General features: G+C 33.9%; 1 protein-coding gene across 6 annotated transcripts in view; it reads left to right on the forward strand.

Moving 5' to 3' along the window:
• The window catches only part of CNKSR2 (connector enhancer of kinase suppressor of Ras 2), a 287,389-nt gene that overhangs the window by 174,768 nt on the left and 100,531 nt on the right, over nucleotides 1-12,090 (forward strand). The window lies entirely within an intron of this gene.

Here is a 12,090-nt window from a genome sequence, read left to right on the forward strand (position 1 = left end):
TTTTCCATGCATGACCAAGAAAGTAACCCAGTCAACAAACACTTAAAATTGATATAGTATATCCAACAGATTGGCAGATAAAGTTGCCTAAACTTAAAGTACTAAAAACGTATAGTCCAATTGCAAGAACGAACGGATTTCATTGGAAGTCTGTGCTCCTCCCTTTCCAGTTTTCAAAGTAATCATTTTTAGTTAGGAACTTATATTTTGGGAAGGGCAGGGTGCTTTCTGATTAATCCAGACTTGATGAGTGGCAGCTAAGCAGAAGGAAAGTTGTTTTTAACATTCCCTTTCCACCTATCCCCCTTATTTGTCCACCATGGCCATATGCCTCCCTCCTGTGGTCCCAAAAGATTGGTCATTATGTACTTTAATACACATGCTTTCTTTCCTTTCAGCTCTTTAATAATAATCATGTTTTCTTCGAAATTATCCTAAGGAATAGAAATCATACTTATCTTACTTGTGTTATTCTCTGTATGTGTGCTCTTCCATCATAAGAATAAGCAATGATATTTTTTAGCATAGCCCCTCAATTATACTACTCTGGTGGCACTTATTTTGAACTGTCATAACTTGAACATATTTGCACCTTTACTTTTCTCCCCTATTGTAAACCTCTGCAGTAAAAAAGCCTGCCATCTTTGTTACCCCTACTTCTGCCCCACCACATAATATTTTTATTTTTATTCATTCATTCCACAAGTACTTATTGACTGTTATTAGATAGTCAGTAGTGTATATCAACTCTTCTTTTTTATGTGCCAGTATTTTCTGGCTATTTTCTACTTCTGTTGAAGTAGATAAGAATGTTTAATTCAAGGATAAATTATAATCACCAGATGAAGTTGATTACTGATAGCTTTATAAAACATATGTTTACTAGGTTCTTACTTGAATGGCTATGAATTTTTAGTCCCGTCAGACTACAGTTTAAAGCACCTAGTTCCATCATGTTCCACAAATCATATTTCTCCCAATAAAATAGAATACTGTTTAAATTTAAGAAAATATAGATATCCTGTAGATAGTTCATATATTTTTGTAAACATCGTAGGAGCAAAGAAATGTACATAGGCTTAAAAGGGGATAAGTAAGTAAAAAAAAAAAGTAGTTGTTTTACTTTTGATCCTGAAAGTTTTTCTTTTAAACTTTTGAAACTAAAATGTAATCTTAACCTTCAATGGAGATACTTATACTTCAGTGGAGATTCCCTGGCACAACCTGAAGGTCGTTCCAGGTAACTAACAGTTTAATGTATTTACCTTTTTAAAAATCAGATCTTCAGTAATAAAATCTACCTGTCACATGAATTTGTGGCCATAATTTTCCCAAAGATTAACTCATTTGTTAACTCAGCTGATTTTTGTTGTATACATAAAATCAGCCAGGCACTGGGGATGCGAAGATGAATAAAACCTAAATCCTCCCGGAAGGTAGTCATAACCCAGAGGGAAGAAACAAACAGAGATGCATTGCTGTCACTTTAGGTGAGTAGGGATGTGCAAACAACGTACTGCAGTAGCCCAGGAGCTGAAGCCCAGTCTGCCTGGGAAATCACATAACTAAAAGTGACCTTTATACTGAATTTTAAATGATGGATAGTTATCATCTGGGGTTTCCCACCAAATACGTGGCACCTTCTCAAACCTAGGTCTGCTATCTGAAGGTTCATATAAGTCTCTCAGCCCAGACTTTAAAGGCCCCGATACAAATTACCTCAAACCTTCATAAGCAATAATTGATGGCAACTTCTTTAACTTATAAAATGATCCCATTACATGGACTCCCAAGTGTGACAATATTCTCTTGGATTTAAAATTAATAATAATGAAAATACATGATCCTGCTGAAATATATTGCAACAAAACCTAAAGTACCAAAAAGTTCACATTTGATATTTTCTGAAAGTGTCAGTAATTTAACTTGTTAGCACTCATGTGATACCTTAAAATGCAGTGTATTATTCCTTTAGCCTTACAGTGTTCAACTTAGTTCTTAGTCATAAATATCCTTATCATGAAGTATATGAACATAACCACTATTACTCTCCTATTTTACATCCCAGGTTACCTGTTTACTCAAAGTGGTTTAGAGTTAAAATGATAAAGAGTCTAGATAGGATTTTGAGAAGCAAAGGAGAAACATGATATAGTGCTTAGTATCGACTTTTTGGTTAAATATATATGTACTTGTATTCTTTTAGTGCATCCATATTTTAAAGTTAAGTATATAAGACAAAAATATTTAGGAAAGCTCTGTTATTAGACATAATGACAAAGAAACACAGATGTAAAGAAAAATACTTGAAAATGTCCCAATTGTGAGGTTTAAAATATATTTACTAGAAAGTAAGTAAATAATGCCTGCGGTGTTTTCATGTATGACAGGCACTGTTCTATTAAGACTTTAAAAGGCATGAACCCATTTAATCCTCATAATAACCTGTGAAGTAGATATGAATAGAATCCTTATTTTACAGAAGGGTTAAATAACTTACCCAACTAGTAAGTGGTAGAGCTGGGATTAAGTACCCATAGATATTTGTTGATTGTACTACCAGTGAACTAAATGTGATGAAAATAATTTGGTAAATTGTAGGAAAATAATTCCCCCAAATCATATTACTCCTTCCAAATTCAAGATTTGATTTCAAGAAAACAGAACTAGGTCTGATATTATATGTTCTTGCACATGTTGTTTTGTATTTACTGGCACTGTAATAAACATGCATTTACATAGACATGGCCCTGACAGACTTTAGGAAAATATGGCTAAATTGAAGGATAAAATTGGCAACAGTGTGTTATGTCCTTTTTAAATCAGAGTGCATAAAATAGGGTTTACTTTCCCAAAAAGATAGACAAGAATAATTTCTGGAAACCCAAGTACAGTTGGGGAAGCAACCTAAATTGGTGGTTACTAGCATTACTGGCTGAAGCCTCAGCCATACTTGGTAATCCTGTCTGCCGTGTAATTACCCCAGTGTGGACTGGGGATGTTACTCTAAGCCTCAATTTTCTCATTTGTTAAATGAAGATAATAATATCTGCCTCATTGACTTTTTGTGACTTTAACACATTGTGAATTGCCTGCAAAGTGCCAACTATGTGCTAGGTATTTATTTTCACTGTTGTCATTATTACGTAGAAACTTTAATGTTGCTAAGAAGATAGATCTTAAGTATTCTCACCACAAAAAAGGGTGTAACTGAGGTGATGGAGGTGTTAAATAGCTTGATTGTGCTAGTCATTTCACAATGGATATGTATATCAAGTCATCATGTTATATATATATTTTTTATTTGTCAATCATACCTCAATAACCTGGGAAAAAACAATAAAAGAACTCAAAGAGCCCAACGTGTAAATAAAAATAATAAGACATTTTAAATTTTTGAAGAATAAGATGGGGTGAATAAACGGTTAAATAAAAAAGGAAACTTTCATGTGACATTAAAAAAGGGAAGAAAAGAAGAGCATTAAATCACTTTAACTATTTGATCTCATCTGCTCATGTTTCAAAGGCAAAGGTTCAAATTTGATGAGCTCATTTGCTTGGCAACTTTTCAGCATGATAATATTTCTCCTCAGCTTTCCCTTTTTGCTCTCTATTCACAGACTCCTTGTCCTTGCTATTCCATCATAGCAAATTTCTACCCGTATGTATAGAAACCTGCTAAAAGGTAGATATAGTTGTCTGAGTCCCTTTGTGGCCATGACTGGTCATATTTTATAAGAATAGGAGGAAAACATATTTTTACAATAATATTACAGTATTATTAGTTTGAAGCAATCCATACCTTTTCTAATTTATTGAAAGTCTAAGACCTCACAAAAAGCACATGAATGCATGCAAAACTAGTGTTTTAGAAATGCTCCTCATAAATGTTATTTGTACACATTATGCATTGAGAAAAATTAATTTCTGTAACATGACACCTGACCATTTCCCACTCAAACCAAGTCCTGTGTCCTGTTTATCCACATGAATAGCAATTGGCTTAAAATGACTGACAGCAGCATGATGGAGGGCCTATGGGCAATGACACCGTAAACTGAGTTTTATCAATATGAGGTGACAGTCTTGTCTGTAGGTCCCAGGATCTCTTATCGTACTTCAAAAGCACCTTTCCTCTTGTCTTACAACTTCATTCTATCGTTTGGTCAGTTAAGTTATAATTAACAGAATTATTTCAAACATTTCTTGAAGTATCAAGTATATATAATACATTCACACTTACTTATTTCCAAATACAAGCCTGCTCTCTTTCCTGTGACTTTTGAATATAAATTATCCCCCTTATCAGATAAAAATTCAGCAGTCATTCATCAGTTATGCTAGAGAGAAAAGAAAAATGGGATTCTAACCACGGAAAATTTCTGTGTTCAAATAAAATGTACCACTTCCAAAGAAGAGCTAACCATAGAAATATAAATTAGTCAAAAATGCAGAAATATGAGATGTATACTATGCTCACAGGAATTCTATTTGATATATTTTGTAAAGACTTCATGTTGGTTAGTTTCACAGAATAATTTTGAACATCAAGCTGATAGTGATAAGGGGCTAGTATTTGAAGAAAAAGTAGTTCAGCAATATTTGGGCACAGAAATAGAAAATACTCTGTTCCTGATGTAAAAATTAGAGTAATCACCTAGGGAAGGCACTCTTTCTCAATTTGTATAATTTTACTTGTAGAAATAGCAAATCATCAGTTTTGAGGTCCTATAGACCTGAATTTGGTGTCACCGCTTGGTCTTTGATAACTGATTGACCTTGAACTTGAGCCTTAACCTCGTTATGCTTTTGTTTCCTTTTCTGCAAAATGGAGTAGCAGTACTACTCATAGTGTTTTTATGAGGATTTAACGAGATGTAATGTATGTCAAATACTTAGCACTGTTCTTGCCTCATAAAATGTGCTCAAGAAATGGTGCGTAAGGGGCATAATAAATTACTGTTACTCATATATAAAAACATCCCAAAGATTATCAAGTGCTGATGAATCAAGATAACACTTCCTCCTCTCCTACAGAGGAACTTAATAAATGACAAAGGGCTAGAAGTATTCCCTCAGTTTCGTCCCTACCCAGTAACTAGCCATTCAAATCATAGCAATTAAAAGAAATATGAATAGAGTTTATCCCTTTCTTTTGGTTTGGTTTTGAAAAGCAGAAGGAAGAGCATTCAAATAGATAATAACACTAGAAACTGATCCAAGTTTTTTTTTAAAGTTCCATTATAGAAATCACTAGCTCATATGCTAGGCAGAAGAGCCTAGTTATAACCTCATAGCATCAGAATTCTGAAAACAATTCAGACTCCGCACCTTTTCCTTCATTTCTTTTTTTTCTATTAGTTTCAGGTCTGCAAAACAACATAGTGATTAGATATTTATATACCTCACAAAGTGATAACCCCAATAAGTCTATTACCCATCTGACACCATACATAGTTACTACAATATTATTGACTGTATTTCCTATGCTGTACTTTATAACCCTATGACTACTTTTTAAATTATAGTTGACATTCGATATTATTTTATATTAATTTCAGGTATGCAGCATAGTGTATATATATATATATATATATATATATATGAGTGTATATATATATATATATATATGAGGGCGCAGCTCTCAGTGACCCATGCGGGAATAGAACTAGCAACCTTGGTGTTATCAGCACTATGCTCTGACCAACTGAGCTAACTGGTCACCACATACATTTATATAATTTATAAAGTGATTCCCCCTGATAAGTGTAGTACTTATCTGACACTCGTATACGTAGTTTTTAAATATTTTTCTGTTTGTAAATCACATTTTTTTAACTTTTATTAAATTGATTGGGCTGACATTGGTTAGTTGGTTAATAAAATTATATAGGTTTCAAGTGTACATTTCTATAATACATCATCTATATATTGTATTATGTGTTCACCACCGAGTCAGTTCTCCTTCCATCACCATGTATTTGATCCCGTTTACCCTCATCTACCACCCTCCTCCCCCCTTACCCTCTGGTAACCACTGAACTATTGTTTATGTCTATGAGTTTTTGTTTGTTTGTTTGTCTTGTTTGTTTATTGCTTTCAGTTTTATATCCCACATATGAGTGAATTCATATGGTTCTCGACTTTTTCTGTCTGACATATTTTTGCTTAGCATGGTAATCTCAAGATCCAGCCATGTTGTCACAAATGGCAGTATTTCACCTTTTCTTGTAGCTGAGTAGTATTCCATTGTATATATGTACCACATCTTCTTTATCAAATCATCTATCAAAGGCCACTTTGGTTGTTTTCATGTGTTGGCCACTGTGAATAATGCTGCAATGAACATAGGGGTACATATATCTTTACAGATAAATGTTTTCAGATATTTGGGGTAGATACCCAGAAGAGGGATTGCTGGGTCATATGGTAATCCTATTCTTAATTTTTTGAGGAACCTCCATACTGTTTTCCATAGTGGCTGTATCAATTTACATTCCCACCAGCAGTGTATGAGGGTTCCTTTTTTCCCACAACTTCTCCAACACTTGTTATTATTTGCCATTCTAACAGGTGTGAGGTGGTATCGCGTTGTGGTTTTGCTTTGCATTTCCCTAATAGCTAGTGAAGTTGAGCATTTTTTCATGTATCTCTTGGCCATTTTCTATGTCTTCTTAGAAGTGTCTGTTCAGGTCCTCTACCCATTTTTTAATTGAATTGTTTGGCTTTTTTGGTTATTGAGTTGCATGAGTTCTTTATATATTTTGGATACGAGCCCCTTATTGAAGGAGTTGTTTGCAAATATCTTCTCCCATTCAGTTGGTTGCCTCCTTATTTTGTTGATGGTTTCTTTTGCTGTGCAGAAGCTTTTTAGTTTGATATAGTCCCATTCATTTATTTTTGCTTTTACTTCCCTTGCCTTTGAAGTCAATTTTATAAAATCCTCTCTTAAGACCAAGGTCCATATGTTTAGTACCTATGTTTTCTTCTACGCAAGTTATTGTTTCAGATCCTATATTTAGGTCTTTGATCCATTTTGAGTTATTTTGGTGTATGGTGACAAATAGCAGTCTAGTTTCATTCTTTTGCACACGGCTTTCCAATTTTCCCAGCACCATTTGTTAGAGAGGCTTTCTGTTCTCCATTGTGTTTTTGACTCCTTTGTCAAAATTATCTGCCCATATATATGTGGGTTTATTTTTGGATTCTCAGTTCTGTTCCATTGGTCTGTGTGTCTCCTTTTCTGCCAATACCATGCTGTTTTGATTATTGTCACTTTGTAGTATAAATTGAAATCAGGGAGTATGATATGTCTGGCCTTGTTCTTTTTTCTCAGGATTGCTTTGGCTTTTTGGGGTCTTTTGTGGTTCCAAACAAATCTGATGATTTTTATTCTATTTCTTTAAAAAATGTCGTTGGGATTTTGATAGGGATTGCATTAAATCTGTATATTGCTTTGGGTAATATGGCCATTTTAATTTTGTTGAGTCTTCCAATCCATGAACACAGAATATCTTTTCATTTCTTTGTGTTGTCTTCAGTTTCTATTAATAATGTCTTATTGTTTTCAGTGTATAGGTCCTTCACATCCTTTGTTAAGTTTATTCCTAGGTATGTTATGATTAAAACACTTAATAAAATGGGTATAGAAGAAAGGTAGGTCAACATAATAAAGGCCATATATGACAAACCCTCAGATAATATCATACTTACTGGTGAAAAACTGAAAGCATTTCCTCTAAGATCAGGAACACGACAGGGCTGTCCCCTATCACCATTGCTTTTCAACAGTGTTGGAAGTCCTCGCCAGAGCAATCAGGCAAGAGAAAGAAATAAAAGGCATCCAAGTGGGGAATGAAGAAGTCAAATTGTCACTTTTTGCAGATGACATGATTCTTTATGTAGAAAACCCTAAAGACTCCACCAAAACCTATTTGAGATAAGAAACAAATACAGTAAAGTTGGCAGATACAAAATCAATGTACAAAAATTCATTGCATTCCTATAAACTAACAATGAAATTTCAGAAAAGGAAATGAAAAAAACAATTCCTTTTGCAGTTGCAACAAAAACAGATCACACACCTTTTTAAAGTTTAAGATTGGTTTCTAAAAAGAGAGGGAGAGGAAAGTAGAGAAAGAGAAAATAATTTGCAAAGTAAAATAGTTGGAGACTCTCAAAGAAATGAAACCTGGCAAAAAGAGATCACCCTGAAAGAATTTAAGATACTATTGTAGGTAATGGATAAACAGAAAGATTAAGAAAAAAGCTATTAATAAAGTTCCAGAGTATTAATATGTGGATAAAATGGAAAGATTAGCAAATCAAATCAACAATGCTGATGCAACTATCAGAGGAAAAAAGAAACTCTTCAAATGAATTAACAAAAAGATATGAACTAGGTGAAATAGTGCTTCCCTTAAAGACAAAATGAACAAGCCAAGAACAGAAACACTCTAACTCAGTGATTCTCAACTGTGGTCAGTATTGCCCCCCAGAGGACCTGGCAATTTCTGAGGACATTTGTAGTTGTCATAACTGGGGGTGAAAGTGCTACTGGCATCTATTAGGTAGAGGCCCAGGATGCTACTAAACATCCTGTAATGCACAGGACAGCTCCCAACAATAAACAATGATCGAGTCCCAAATGTAAAATGCTGCTGTTGAGAAACCCTAGCTAATTTGAGAAGAATCAACTGCAGATAAATTGAATGCAAAAGTAGGTATATATGACTTGAAAATCAAAGAGCCCTTGTATGACTCAGGGCCAATTGCCCTTTTGTTTTCATTCAAAGAATCTAGGAAGTTATTGCTCAGGAAAGATAGACCTACATTTATTCACAGTTAGCATATTTTCTAGGCCGAAATAGTATACCCATTGTCCCTAGTTAAAATCAGAATGCATTTTCTCTGTGGGAAAAAATGTAATAAATGGCAGCTAGGAAAAATTTAAATAGAGTGGTTAGTGTTAGCTTTGAAATCACAACATGGCTTACATAATCCAGCATTTTCCTAAATATGTTCTTCAGGTTACCAATTCTGAAAGAGAATTTTTGTGAAAAAAAGGTTATGTGGTTGAATAAGATTGAGAAACTGAATATTTTATCCCCTTCTTGGAGATTAATAAATGTACACTGTGGCATACTAAAGGGTTTGAAAGTCTTGTTGAATTTTAGTTAGCTTATTGTTTCTGAAATATATTTGTACATTGAATCTTTTTTTATTTTGGTCACAAAATACTTACTAAACTTTCAGTGGAACTATTGTTTGATGGAATATATTTTGGGAAATGCAGAAATAGACGTTGGTAGCTCCTTTTAAAGACCCATATACCAATGATAAAATGGCTTTGTAATTCACATTCCAAACAGCTGACTTACGGATAAGCATTTGAAAAAACTTAAGTTGAAGCCTACCCTAGCAGACGGTTCGTTGAATGTCATCTTCATTTTTTATCTTGCAAAAAATCCATTTTCTAGAGTAAATCTTATTTGTGGTAAAAGTCCCAACTGAAGTAACAAATACTAACTGGAAGGATCAGTGAGTGCTTGGTGTTCTATACTCCAGGCTCCATAGAGAATTACTGGTATCACTGCAAAACAATTTGCTGGAAATCATGGAGGATGTAGATCCCTGAAGATAGACAATGTCAAGTGTTGCATCCAATCTAATTAAAGAAGAGGTGACTAAACATTGCAACACTGATTATCTTAATGACTGAAGACATTAGAGCAAATGATTAAAACAATATACAGCCATTTAGAAGTATACATATAACAACCTAGCATTGTTGTATAAGTAACACATCATATCAACCCAATCTGTTTTCCATCTTTTTTAAAGGATGGACAGCAAATACAAAGTTACAGCCATGGTTTGTGTGCTAATCCTCCATTAGCTCTTCACCTAGCCTTAAGCATTTTTTGCAACAGTTGCAAACTGACTGGGGGGACACTTAAACAACAACAACAAAAACAGTAATCAGACATGTCATTGAATTATTTTTGAAGAAAAATTAATTGGATTTTTCTTTAAATACAATGGTCTTGAATTCATCACTAAGTCAAATTGATGTAGTGAAAAGAGCACTGGGATAGGCAGTTGGAAGTCTGTATTTACAGGCTGACTTCAATACTGATTTTCAGTGAAATCCTGAGAAATTAACTTCGGTGTGTCCTAAGTTTTTCATCTCTACCTTTCTTGCTAACTTCACTGACTAATAGGATCCCAAAGGAAAAAAATATGTGAAAGGAATTATAAAGTTATTATAAAATGTGATTTTGTTTATTTCAATTGAGTCATCAACTGATGGTCTTAATCCTTGTCTTGTTTACTTTTCATGAGAAAGGGTGACTATCTTTCATTTGTTAAGATTTTCAAGCTACTGCTTTACTAAGATTTAAAAAATAGATTGCTTTAATTTGTAGTTATTTAACTTGAAACAGGATGATTTTAACCAAAAAATATTTGCATGCCCATATGTCATCTTTCTTGTCCACATCTATTGCTGAGCACAGCAAGGGGCAAAAGTATATTAGCAGAGCTCTTTTTTTTTTTCTTAACCTGCTTCCAGAAGGAGCTAGGAACTCTTTTGTCACTTAGTATTTAAGCCATCTGAATTCTTCCCAGTCTCACCACACCCTCTAATGTAGAAAAATCGTCTCTATGCACATAGGCAACATTTCAACTAGGAAAACCAATCTTTCAGAATTCCAATGTGTAGAGCACATTCTTTCTCTTGGTGAAATGTTTAGAAAAGATAATTTGGTTCAAAATATAATTAGCCTTGGCATCAAATGTTAAAGGTTCCATGTAATATTTGATGCAGTTCAAATTTTCTCATTCAACAGTTTTCATTCCTCTGCATTTAAAATCTAGATCACTTATTTAGAAAGCAATAGGAAAATTCACAAACAAGGTATAGCAATTTTTAAAATATGACCCTAAAAATCAAAGTGCCCATTCTTACTTATTTTATTAAATCAAGCTATGTTGCCTTTAACCTTAAAAAAATACTGACTTTCCATTTAGTTCAGTTTTATTCCTTTTTAAATGTGTGATTCTCTACCTTAAATAACCTTGGGATGTTTTCCTAGAAATGCAGTCAACCATCTGAAAGTAATTTTTCTGTCTGGTATGTGGGAAATTTGAGGGGTGTATGTGGCATGCTTATAGCTTAACATTCCTTACTATACTCATTTTCATCAAAATATTGGCTAAATATTCAGAACAGATGTGTATATGTGTGTATATGTATATTTTTTTTCTTCTTAGACTGTAGAGAAAGATTTTTTTGTGAGTATTAAAGGGTCTGTCAGACTTTAATTTCTCTGCGGTCTTTTTTCCTTTGGCAACTGTAAGAGAGAAGATTGCTTCTCAGGTGCTATTAATCACCCTGAAACTTAATGATTTTAGCATATTATGGGAGAGAGTTTTTTAAAAAGACACAATTGAAAAAAAGTAGCAATGTAGTGTTTCAACAGAAATCATGGGTAACTTAGTATGGGAATGTTTCTAGATAAGAAATCAGGAGGCAGGACTTTTAGTTCTGACTTGTTTACTAAACAGCTGTCTAAGGCTCAATTTGTTAGAAAAATGTAGGAGGTTCGTCAGGTTGACACAGTACTACCTTCCTTCCAAAGAAGCAAGAGAGGGAGAGAAGGACAGAGAAGTACAAGTAAGAGGAAGGGGAATGGAAAGTTGACAGGAGGAAGGAGAAGGAAACTATGAAAATAGAAACCACTTGGACTTTTTTTGGTCCAGTGTATGAGGAAGGTTCCCTGTTTACTTTCTTAATAAGTAAACAGTCAAAAACATTATGCAGTTACTATGTTTAAGACACTGTGCTACGTGCTAGAGATACCACAATAAACAGAGAAATTTCTCTCCCTTGTGAAATGTACATTCTAGAAGTGAGACAGAATTCAAGCAACTAACTTAATAAATACTTTTTTTTTAAACTATCACTGGCATGCTATGAAGAAAAACTACAATTTGAACAAATGCAGAGAAACCCCATCTAGCATAAGAGGTTCAGGAAGTGTCCCTGAGGAAATTACATTTTTGCTTAGATTTGAAGGATGCATGTGA

The sequence above is a fragment of the Rhinolophus sinicus genome, chromosome 18, assembly GCF_057876585.1.
Source record: "Rhinolophus sinicus isolate RSI-liver-muscle chromosome 18, RSI-T2T, whole genome shotgun sequence".
NCBI lineage: Eukaryota > Metazoa > Chordata > Mammalia > Chiroptera > Rhinolophidae > Rhinolophus > Rhinolophus sinicus.